At 44.6% G+C, this 12,751-nt stretch overlaps 1 protein-coding gene across 4 annotated transcripts in view; it reads left to right on the forward strand.

Annotated features, from left to right (window-relative positions):
* Positions 1–673: 673 nt before the first annotated feature.
* The window catches only part of LOC147435094 (uncharacterized protein At4g06598-like), a 59,622-nt gene continuing 47,544 nt past the window's right edge, over positions 674–12,751 (forward strand). For all 4 annotated transcript variants that reach the window (XM_086491447.1, XM_086491445.1, XM_086491446.1 and 1 more), the window contains exon 1: positions 674–1,504. The gene's annotated coding sequence lies outside the window, so the exon portion shown is untranslated. The remainder of the gene's footprint in view (positions 1,505–12,751) is intronic.

The raw sequence follows: 12,751 nt of genomic DNA on the forward strand, positions 1-12,751 counted from the left end.
TGCATGTGTGTTTGAAGTTGTCGGGTGGTTGCCATCGATGGTGCTCTTGGTAGTGATGGTAGGAGCTAAGATATGCAGACCTTTTCAAAATGCCACATTAGTGGCTTTTTGATAAAGCTCCACTCACTAACTTCATCGTCTACTAATTTTTTCAAACAAAAGTCGACTTGAGTGATTAGGCAATGTTAACGTTGAGGCTGGGTAAGTAGAGGTCAGTAGCCTTGCCTTACTAACCTCATCGTTTGCGGCCAACAATGGGGCAACTTGAGGCAATGAAGGGTGGATGCGAAGGCAAAGAATAGGGGCCATTGATGCATTGCCAATCCACAACGGATCGAGTGAAACGCTTCGGCTTTTGGTGAAATGGAAGGAGAGAGGTTTTCTTTCAACAAAGCCTGCAAGTTTCCTATCGTACAAATTTTCTTCCATGTATCCCAACGTGTCTGTGTGAAACTCCGCTAAAGGCAATGAGCATGTGTAGCTCATTTTTTATATGCCTAGCACTTTTGAGGGAACAAAGAGGATACTTCCAAAAAATGATATGGCAAGCTGACATGGGACTCGATGGGAGGCATTGGGAGGGACCTCAAAGCTGCCAAGATGAAAGGCAATGAGTGGACGACACGTCTACAATAGACAGCAGAAAGATCAAGGGGATTTTGAAGCCTGGAGCCTTACGGACAGTTCCCGCCTCCATCTTGTCTCTCTGTCTATTAGGATCTCGTGTCAAAATATCTCTCATCCTTCTGTCTGGCTGTGTCTCTCTCTCTCTCTCTTGCTCTCTCATTTTGAACTGTTTCTCTCTCCCTGGCTTCTCTATCGCCTCTTAGCAAAGTTTGCCTGTGTGCTCTCTCTCTCTCTCTCTCTCTGTGTGTATATGCGCTTCACTTTATGCAGTTCTAGGAACACATCCTGTGGGTTTTGCCTTCAACTCTGCAATTTGATGGTAGCTAGTAGCAGGTGACGAGGGTTCGTTTGCATGGCTATGTTAGCTTGAAGGCGCTAACAGGCCTACCATAGTGGTATGCATAGGTAGAGTGTTTCTTTGAAGAGCTCGTGGCTCGCATCAGGACCGGAAGTCCTCCTTTGTTTCATCAAAGTCTTTGTGTCCTTCTCTCTCTCTCTCTCTCTCTCTCTCTCTCTCTATTTCTTGCTCTCTCTGTGCATTATTCTGTTTAGCTTATGTACATTCTATGATGCCCATTTCTTTCTCATTCCGATTTGTACAGTAGCACCGCAGCAAGTCCCTCTTTTCCCCTTTTCTTCAGAGCTTGACAGGCATCACAACGAGCTCTCCCTGCCTGTTCCTTGCTAGCACACCGCACGGTTTTGTCTCTGTCAGCGTGCATGTCAAGAAACCGATTCTCCATCAAAATTCAGCTTCACATATACCTTTTCTTCAAAGTATTGGACCTCAGGAACTATTGGATCTCAGGAAACCCTCTGTAACCTAAGCGGCAACCCTTCAAGAGGTGACCATGCAAGGGATATGCTCTTTCTTCAGGTAATGCAAGCTGCTTCTCTTCATTCTTCTTTTGCGAACATTCTCAATCGCAGTGTACTGTGCAATACTCATTTGAGTTTTTCTGCTTTACATGCTTGAATTCTTTAACTGGGTTTAAGTCCTGTAGAGTGACCCTAATGAATGGTATCAGAGCTCTTGCAAGATGAGATAGCCTTAGCACATAGGAGCAGCACTCTTGGAATCTTTGCTGCATTGGTTGACAAAACTTCTGAATTTCAAGCACAGTGAGCAGTGGGCCAGAGGCACTATGTTGCACCTGTAGGAAGAGATTAAGCTTACGTAGGAGATTCACCAATCGGATCAAGAGACACAATATTGTGTGAAAAATATTGAATGGAACTATCTCCTCCCATTAAAGTGATGAATTCATGTTGAGACTTTGCTCACAGAGCTTTGAAGGATTGGGGTCACTGAAAGGTTGTCGAAACGGCTCTTTTTTGTTCAAGGAAGGTTTGTGTAACTTCTACAGATTCTTCTAAGCTTAGGAAAGTTATTGTGTCAATAATTATATGTACATACAAGAAAGTTTGTGACCAGTCACAAGCCAGTGATGTGTCACAACATGGTCGAATGACCACATGAAGAAGCAGCAGATGATCCAGCACATGGAGCTGGTAGAGAAGCAGCAGGTGCAAGAGCATATGCAGCTTGAATCAACGTACTCTTCACAAAGCTAAGCAGCCCACGAACTCCCCTGCAAACCATGGCGGATTTGTGGGGTTGTATGGAAAGGCTGTTGTGACACTTTTTTTAGAAAACGCTGGTTTAATGGGTGCTAGTTAACAGCTGTATTAAATTAAAGAAAAAGGAAAGAAAGTACAAAGACTCCTGAGGAAGGACATGAGCAATCCTGGTCTACAGAGGAGAGACCAACAGGCCTGGGGGGCATTACAAAAGGGAAGATAAAAAATTAGTAATGACTACATTCTCTGGGGATTGTAATGAGACAAAGAGATCTCTCTCCACTTTTGCCATCTAAAGGCCTTCTGGATATCTTTGACATCAAGTGATTCAGCTGTGGAAACAAGCCTAATCATATCTCCCATAATCGCTCTGCACCGTACAGTAATGGAACCCACAAAAGAAGAGAAAGAGCCATCAAATATGGCTTTGTTCCTTTCGACCCAAATTTGTCATAAGAATTCCCCTCTTAGGCAAGTCCACAAGGGAATGTCAGTGAAACTACATTCCTCTAAAAGGATAAATCTCCAAGAGAGCTTTCACTTGGCAAACCCCCCCGCCTGCTGCAGAACTGATTTGAAGCCTGAGTTGTGTTTACAAGTGATGAACAGGTGCACCAGCGTTTCTTCTTGAGCCATACACCTGGATTTTTGAATCTTTGTTTTAAGCGTAGTTTTCAAAGTTTCTTTTGAGGGCTAAGTACATCTAAATCCGAGGTATAGCTGTTTTAAACTCAGAAGAAATACCGCCATGGCTGCTTGTCTTGAGGACCAAAACTCTCTGAAGAGGAAAGTTCCCTCCTCCGTCTCATTTGCTAGTACAGAGTGTTATCTATTTTGCTCAGCTCTGGTCTGTTTGTCATTGTTTAACATTGGTATCAAAGCATGGGTTGTTTGCTTTTCTAGCCAAGCAAACCGGTCCTACTTGCAGTTAAACTATCATACTATGGATTTTGAAGATATTACAAGGACCCTCGTTGGAGTTGCTCTCCAACCATCCACATGGTAATCTACTACAACCAAAGAATTCCAAGGATGGTGGCCTTTGTTAAAGGTTGAGCGAAAAAGATAAATCTTATGACAATCAAGTTTGTATCCGTGAGCGAAACATCTCTTGATCAAGGGAAGCCTCTGAACCTCCCGATGAAACTCCTTTGAATCAGCCTTGAATTGTGAGCTGTCCCTCGTAGCAATGAAGCAAGGCCTATGCCAGTCCATCCCCAAATGTGGATCCGCAAGAGAAATACACATAGACAAAAAAGAGACCTCGTTGAAGTGAGTGAGATCATAGAGGGGAGAGAATGTTGTAGAAAAGAGAGAAAAATGCAATATGCAAATATGCTAGAGAGAAGATACTGGATCGGCCTTGCAAAATGCAAAAGATCTCACTATGCTTGAGCTTGAGAGAGAGAGAGAGAGAGAGAGGGGGGGGGGGGGGGGGAGGGAGGGGACTAAAAATATTGGCTTTGCATTGAATGAATCACGAGATAGGGGAGGTCCCTATTTAGCGGCCTCTAGCAAGTGCCCCAACACCCCCAAAAATACCCCTCGACCTACTAGAGGTGGGGCGCCTTGGAAAAATATGCCACATCATCCATAGACTAAAAATATAGCCCATCCCCAAATCGCTTAAAATTGAGACCACTTGCATGAAAGTAAGACGCTTAACCCCTTAGAGACCTAGGAATTGGGCAAGCCTATCGGGTGGGCAAACATTTAACACATGGCTCGTACTGCCAACACAGGCAAGCCTAGCGAGTGGGCAAACACATGGCTCCTATTGCTTAAGAAGGTACATCCACCTTTAATATGGCTCGACATAGCCACAAACCAGCCCTCACTCTCTAATTTGCTCCGTCCAATGGGCATAGTGATGTGAATGTGATTTTGATTTTTCAATAACTTGTGTTTCTATGTCAGTGCATGGTTTGAAGCGGTCAAATGCATGTAAGCACAGAGTTCGTGTTTATGAAGCTATTTTTTGTCTACTTGCTGTTTTGCATGTGTAAGCTAGAGCGATCTTCTCTGAAGAGGGGATATGCCACAATAGTGATAATGTGGTGCACAATCCACACACACACACACGTGCGCATGCGCGCGTGCGCACACACACAACAGAGTGTAAGGTGCAGCAAAAGTGATTGTTGAACTTTGCTCAAGATGAGTGCTTCGAAACGTGTTCAAGGGTTCCTTTTACTTACGGAAGGGAGAGCCTTCCGTTCCTTTTGAGAGAGTGCAATGATCACAAACAAAGTGAATGACACTGTGAATGAAGGTGTTGAAACTGAGAGAGAATACGACATTAGACGGTTCTCAAACCCTCCTTTCTATGGCGAGAGAGGTCTATGCTATTGATCGCACAAATCTGGTACAATGGTCTAGATGCAATGGACTTGCCGACGATGTCGATGACAATGATGACGAGGACGAGGACAGGCTGAAATCTGAAAACGCTAGGGCTAAAATCTGCAAAGGTGGACTTCCTGCTAAATTGTGACACTGTGTCGGCGAGGACGGCAATGGCGATGATGCAACGACGATGCACTGAAAACGCAGATGCTGAAAACTACGAATAGCGGGCTGAATCTGAAAACGCTGGCTGATCTGACGGTTTGGCGAGGATCTGCTGCGGGAGGTGAGGTCTGCGTGGCTAAGGGCTGAATTTGTGGTGTCTAAGTGTTGAAACCTGAAAATGCTGATGCACTGGGTCTGATCTGACGTGAGAAAGTGCAAAACTCTAGGCAAGGTCTGCAACTGAAAACCACTTATCTGTAGCAAAAACGTTCGTCTTGATCTCTAGTAGAAACGCTAGACTGAATCTGTAGCCAAAAACACTATTTGCTCTGTAGGTTGGAAACGCTAGGCCTCCTGCCGATCCTGCTGAGAAGGTGCACTGCAAGTTGCTGGAAGCCTGGAACTTCTTATGCCTCTTCTGCGAGAAAGTGCTAGCGTTAGGTTTCTTATATAGTCACTTAGCAAATTTGCCCTACTCAGTTTCCCAACAAAGTCACTTATTAAATAATAAGTGAAAAATGAATAATTGGGAAAAATGGGGTCTATGCACTGTAAAATGCTCATGATGAGTTTTGAATGTCATGCTGATGATCATGTGTGTGCAACCAGAGGATATGTAACTACTCTAAGTGCATGGACATGCACCGCTTGCTCACAGGCTCACAAAGGTGCCATAACTCTTCCTAAGCTGATCTAAACCCTAGACCTGAAGTAGCTTGTCCACATGCACATAGGGTTAGATGTGCACGTGATATCCCTTTCTTTTCAAAGTGAGAAACTGGTACCGAACTGTATTGCATCATGCGCCAACAACTCCTGGAATCCTGCGAAGAACGCTTCGCCGGCCCATTCTAATGCGTGGGTCGTGCGATACTTGAACTTCATGAAGGTTTGCAATGCTTGCTTCTTTGGGCCGCGCCGAAAGCGACAAAGTGATGTGTTGTGGCTTCAATGCTCCAACTTCGGCTATGGTCGTGGGTCTACCTTCTTCAAGAATCTCCGAGGAGGAAAAGTCCTGAAACCACTTCCAACACAAAATCATGAACATACCCATTCCATGTAGAGTGACTGGAAAAATACTATTGTCACAAGACGAGCACCACGTGCCAATAAAAAAGAACAGACTGAACAGACTTTTAGCACTTCAATAACAACTGAACTGAAAGAGAGAGAGACGAACGCGACACGGAGTGGTGGAATTCCAGCCCAGAGAGTATTGGCCCCAAACCTTGGCGCCCCTTTCGGTATTTCTTTGCATTGCATCAACACAGTACAAGCAGGTACTCCAGACTCTGCACCTTCTCCAGGAAGCATGCCAGAGAATGAACCCTAATCTCATATTTAAAGGCCCTAGGCCCCAAAAGCAATTTACAGTATAAAGCCTTCAAACTCAAAAGCATCTGGTCCAAAAGCAAAGCCAAAAAGCTGCCAACGTAATTTACGGAAATACGTACAGCTTGCCACGTTATCATCCAGTGCAAAACGCGAAAATCCGTACAGCTTGCCATGTCATCATGCCAGCGCAATTTTTGGAAATCTGCCACGTCATCAGCTGCGTGTCCTGCTTTATTTTAATCTTTATGTCACTTGGGGCCCCATCGAACGAGGTCTCCATAAGTTCGTAGGACTTCTTCTTCTGTTACTTGTTCTTCTTATGGTTTAGGCCCCTCGGCCGACATCTGCAAGTTGGCCCCCTTCTTCAGGGCTTTGACACGTCAGCAATTTGTTACAACTATGCTTCCTAAATGACTGTGCATGCAATGCAGATGAACAAAGTGTCAAACCGATCACCAAACACACGTAAAAAGAGAGATCGAATCTTGACTTTTCGACCTAAACTTATCAACCTTGGCAAATCACAACGGAAATGCCGATGCTTGATGGACAATATTTTTGGTGCTCTTTTTGAGACTGTATCATGCCAAGGAAGAGACATGGAGTGTGAATTCCTTGAATGCAACCTCTTATTCTTTTCGAGAGTGATCCTCATACATCTGTGCTCATTTATGAGTGAATCATGTGCATCGTACAATAAGGCATGCCTGTGGAAAGGGAACACATAAAGACAGTGAGGAAAATACAAGAAACTGTCACGAATGAATCACTCGAACAATGCGTGATGACTAATCATGCGAACACACAATACTTCTTGAGTGGGTTCTTTGGATCTCGGCTCGAGAGCCGAGATCGGTTCTTAATGATTGATCGTATCTGCAATGAGGTTAGCTTCACTAGAAAAATCATCATCTAAACCATCATCCTTGTGAACAATCACATCTCTATCTTGCAACACTTGTGTCGTGCTTTGGAGAAGAAAAGACTGAGAGAGTCTCCTTCTCCTGTTTCTTTTCAAGCTTCGCGTGCACATTAGAAATGAGAGGTAAAGAATGAACAACTTCCTCACCGTGAATGATAACGGGAGTCACTTTTGGCATTTAGAGTGAGAGTATTGTCCGCCCAATCAATGAGAGGGTTATGCTCACGAAACCATCGAATGTCTAAAATCATATCACATCTTGAGAGAGGACCCTACAAATTTTTTGTGGAAGGGCGCTTGTTGAATAGTAAATAACACATCAAGGCACTCTCGTGTAATGAGAGAGTCCATACCGGGAGCGAAGCCCGACACCTCGAGAGTAGTTGTCTGGCTAACCTCTAGGTGGGCTCTCTCTACAAGAGACCAATCACATTATGCATATTGCCTGAATCAAACAAGACCACCATGTGTTGACTATTCACACGACCATAACACTTCATGAGAGACTCATCGATGAGAGGATCATGAGAAACTTGGGACGCACTAGTGTTCTCATTTATGGCTTTAATAGAGGATGTGGGTTCTGTGGGTTCTTAAGTTCGTTGGATTGGTTCTTAGGACATGTGCTCTTTATATGACCCTTGACGTGACATTGATAACAAGGACCTTCCTTAGAATAAATGACTTTTTCTGCCGTTATGTGTCATCCTAAAATTCCTTGTGCAGCTTTTTCATTTGGGATGAGCTTACGTTTAGCAAGTGTGTAGATACATTTTGAGAGTTCTTTTCCGAAAGATTGGATAGAAGAGTTATCGTTCTTACCGTTCTGTGGGGTTCTGAGGAGTTTGAGAGGTATTGTGAGAGGACTTGTTCTCCTTAGGCTTTCCTTTGTTGTGCTTCATCTGTTGTACGAGAACAATCGCTACCGCCTTGTTGAGATCTACGGGGTCGAAGACTTTGATATCGAACTTGATATACTTGTCCAGCTCGAAAATAAAAGCCTCTTTGCGCTTCGCATCCGATTTGCGTAATTGGGTGCCAAGCTGCAAAACACGATTAGAAAAGGATATGATTGGGATACCATTTTGCTTGAGATTGTGTCAATCTTTCCTTTAACCGCGCTAGGTACTGAGGTGGCATGAACCGCGCCTTGAGCTTGTCTTGGAAGTCGGTCGAATCGAAAGAAAGGGGCATGCCTTCCTCGGCTTCCTCTAGGGACGCAGCCAAATGTGCCTCTTGCCACGCTTGATACCAATTAATGGCATCACCGGCAAGATATATGGCTGTTGTCAAAACTTTGCTATTCCCTGTTTTCTTAGTTGCTGCAAAATAAGCATTAAATTGATGCAACCAAGAATGAATAACATTAGCATCCATCTTACTGTCATACTTTTTGATTGTCAACTTCTCAGTGACAGGGTTGTTGGAATTCTGCTTCTCGACTTGTGTTACTTGATGATTCTTTGAGTGGCTCGGACTTCGAGGTGAGTACCTGTAGGACCAACTCTTGCATGCGTTGGTCTCTTTGTGCCTCATGTGCTAATTCCAAGGCCGCTTGCCTTTCTTCGGCCGCCATGCGGGCTTGCTCACGCTCACGCTCACGCTCCAAGTCTGCCTTTCTTTCTTCGTGATCGCGATCCAAGGCAGTGCGTTGCGCCTCTTGTTGTAGCATCATGTCCATCATCGACTTGCCAAAGCCTCCATAGGATTTGGTACAACCCGTGGCGTAGGCTGGAAAATCCTCTTGGTGGAAAAAATTCTTTGTCACAAATTGGTGACGTGGCTGTCCAGTGTACATACAGACCCACCCCTGGCTGGCATACCCGCGGAGAGCTCGGCTGAAAAATGCTGACGTGACATGGCTGTAAGGCAGCCCCGGAAAATGCTGAGTATTTTTCGGAAAAGCAACCACGTGGCAAGCTGTACGGACGTCCGCTTTTTGATGTGCTAATTACGGCAGTAGGGCAGAATTTTGAACTTGCTTTTGGCCACGCAAGTTGAAAGAGAGAGAGAAAGCTTTTGCTTTATTTTACCACTAAGCCTTGTGAGAGGAATATTGGAGGTGCTTTAATTTTTAAAAGAGCTTTTGATTTTCTGGCATCCCTTGCAAACTCTTTAAATAAGTGGGCATGCCTCCCACTCTGGAGAGCATCTAGACGCAGAGTCTGAGAGTGAGAGCCTCCCACTTCTTTGTACTTTGAGTTGTAGGTCAATACAAAAAGAAATACCGAAAGGGGCGCCAGTCTTTGGGGCCAATATCCCTAGGCAGGGAACTCCGCCAGGCCAGTGTTGAATAAATTGTGAACTGTGAACTGTTTGAAGTGAAGTCTTGTGGTGTCGTGGTAGATTCTCGACTTGGAGTGTTCAAGTCTATTACAATGGTATCAGAGCACGGCCGATTTCTCTTCTACAAGAAATCTGATCCTTTTTACGCGGCACCTATGGCTTCAGACAAAGATCAGCCGACTTTCTCTGCATCCGGAGATGCGGGAAGAGATCACAGCGAAGATTCACGCGAGGAGTACGGCCCGCCTTGGCCTACTCAAGCGGAGATCGAAGAGATGGAGCGTCGACGATTGATTGGCGATGCAACAAAGATGATGCTTAATTTTGCGAAGGACCCGAAATTTGCGAAATTTATGAGCCAGACCTCCTTCGACGAGGTGCACTCACAGTGGCGGCAGACCACAGAGTCACCCCTCAAACCGGCTCTCAAGAAACCTCATGCTCCTAGGATGACACAGAGCAAGAATTGGAAGAGGTGGTTGATGCACGAATTGCTCAGCTTTTTGATGCGTAGAACAAAGCTAAAAAAGCACGACAAAAAGCAGAAGAAAGGCGTTGACTTCCCGGGTTACTTGGGTCGTCATTCTACATTTGAATCGGCAAAAAAGCAGAAGAAGGGTATTCGATTTGGAGGAGTATCCAATTCTTCTTCTTCTGACAGTTCTTCTAGCTCCTCTGACTCGAGCGAAGAAGACAGAAAAGGCAAAAAGCAAAGCTTCTGAAAGGGCAAGAAAAGGCAAAGAAGCTCAAATCTCGCCCAGTTGTTGACAATTCTACAGAGGACTCGTCTTTGGATAGTTCGGACTCTGATGACAGCAGCTTCTACGCAAAGAAGAAGAAGTTTTATAAAGCCAACCAATATGACTTTCTGGAAGATAAAAGCAAGAAAGTCCGAGAGTTTAAAGAAGGTGGACAATCAATAAAATTTGACACTTTTTCTGGTTATAGAGATGCTTCGAAGGCTTTGTGTTTCATACAACAGTTTGACATAACTTTCTCTGGAGGGCGTACTAGCACTCCAAGATTCGAAGAGCTGCCTCTTACTCTAAGGGGAATGCTCGAACTTGGTGGTCCACTCTTCTATAAAACAAGACAGCGCCAGTTAAATGGCTGAAATTCAAAAGGCTTTTTATTTCTTCTTGGCTGACTCGAGAGTATGAACGCGACATATGAACTGCTTGGAACCATCTTCGGATGACCAAGAAGAATACAGTGGATGCTTATTGCAAGAGATTCTGGAGCTCTTTTCTACTCGCTTCTTCATTTAAGAAGATCTCGTTCAAAGAGCAGATTGAGCGGTTTACCTTGGGTCTTCCTACATAGATCCGAGATCACTGCCTAGAACAAAAGTCAGCTTCCATTCAAGAGCTGATGAGTCATGCGAAACGAGGTTTTGCCATTCACTCAGGCAGTTTGACCTACCCCACAGATGAAATCATGATGCAACGGGCCGAACAGACTTCGAAAAATGAAAGTAGAAAGAGGAAGAGCAACCCAAAACAAAAAGAAAAGGATGCACGATCCAGAGCTCTCTACATCAAGGAGAGGAAGTGCTTTGGATGCGGGGAAACTGGGCATATCGCCGCGAAGTGCCCTAAAAAGGCACAGAAAGAACAAAACGACAAGGACGAGAGGCCTGAGGGTTCGAGAGTAGTTGAGGAACGTGGACGAAAAGGTAAGATGAAAACAAGATTGGTTCCAGATTGCGTGGGTATCGATCCCAGCACGATGGACAAGAGTACAGAACTTTGCAGAGCTTGGGGCAAAGTAAAAGACCAAGAAGCCCTGATCTTCTTTGATGGAGGAGCCCAAGCCAACTTCATTTCACTGGAATTGGCGGCGCGGCTCGAGATCACATCCGATCAGATGGGACCACTAGTAGAGGTAGTTCTAGCGGCACCTGGTAGGGATGTAGCCATTACACTTATCATCGGCAAACTTCGGTTGCATTGTCAGGGGTATTTGGGGCATGAGGACTTCTACATAATGCCTTTGGAAGGTTGTGATGTTCTCTAGGGAATTCCCTGGTACCAGAAGAACAACGCCGTGGTCGACTATCGGGCGAGGAAAGCGACTTTGACCACAGAAAAGGGCAGAAACATTGTACTCGATGTAAACCTTAAGGACGAGTCTGTCCCTATTGTATCAGCTTCGGCCATTTCAAAATTAATAAAATCCAGTTTGTTTGTTTACTCGATCTTTTTGAGAGAAATCAATAATGAGAATAGGACAAATATGTCTGAACTTGATAAAGAACGCCAAGATTTTCTCCACTCTCATGCCGATTGCCTCTTAGAGGGCTTGCCAGGTGAGTTGCCACCCGCTCGTCCTGCAGATCATACCATTGATTTGATACATGGAAGCACACCACAGAACCGGCCACCTTACCGTGTGAGACGAGCTCAGAATGAAGAAATTATGAACCAAGTGAAAGACCTCTTGGAAAAGGGTCTTGTCCACCCTAGTACTTTACCGTACTGCTCTGCAGTGTTGTTGGTTTTGAAGAAAGATCTTGGGTGCATCGATTATAGAGCTCTGGACAAAATCACCATCAAGAACAGATTTCCGATTCCTAGAATCGATGTTATACTTGACCGACTTCAGGGATCCTCGTGCTTTAGCAGCATCAACTTGAAAAGTGGATATCATTAGATCCGAATTGCGTCGGAAGATGTCTACAAGACAGCCTTTCGGATGACTTTTGGGTTATTTGAGTTTTTGGTGATACCTCTTGGCCTAACCAATGCTCCTTCGACATTTAACTGGATGATGGATAGGATTTTTGGAGAGTACAGACTATTTGTTGGCACTTTCTTTGACGATATCATTGTTTTCTCCAAGGATGAGGCATAACATAGAGAACATCTGCTTCAAGTCTTTCAGGCATTACGAGATCACAAGTTAGTGATTAATGCGAAGAAAAGCGAATTTTTTCATTTAGAGATACACTTTTTGGACACTGTGTCAGCAGCAGCAGGAGTGCAGATGGATTCGGCCAAGATAGAAACTATCCGCGATTGGCCCGATTTGAAGAATGTCCATGAAGTTAGAAGCTTCTTGGGATTGTGCTCGTACTACAAGTGGTTCATTAGAAAGTTTGCAGAGGTTGCTTCCCCTTTGCATCTTGACACAGAAAGGATTCTCTTTCTTGTGGGGACCCATAGAGGTGACTGCCTTTCAGACTTTGAAAGAGAAATTTACTATAGGATCAGTTTTGACTTTCCCGGGCTTGCAGAAGTCATTTGATGTATATTGTGATGCTTGTGGTCATAGTCTGGGTGCGATCTTAATGCAAGAAGGCCATGTCATAGCCTACGAGAGTTGATTGTTCTCAAGGCCGAAATTGACAGCACAGATTTATGAGAAAGAGCTTTTGGCGGTTATCCATGTTCTTACTCAGTGGCGGCACTACCTACTCCGAGCGGATGTTACTGTCTTTACAGACCATCAGAGTTTACGCTACTTCTTGTCACAAAAGCAACTATCGGA

The sequence above is a fragment of the Adiantum capillus-veneris genome, chromosome 19 (assembly GCF_014529385.1).
Source record: "Adiantum capillus-veneris isolate H3 chromosome 19, ASM1452938v2, whole genome shotgun sequence".
Taxonomy (NCBI): domain Eukaryota; kingdom Viridiplantae; phylum Streptophyta; class Polypodiopsida; order Polypodiales; family Pteridaceae; genus Adiantum; species Adiantum capillus-veneris.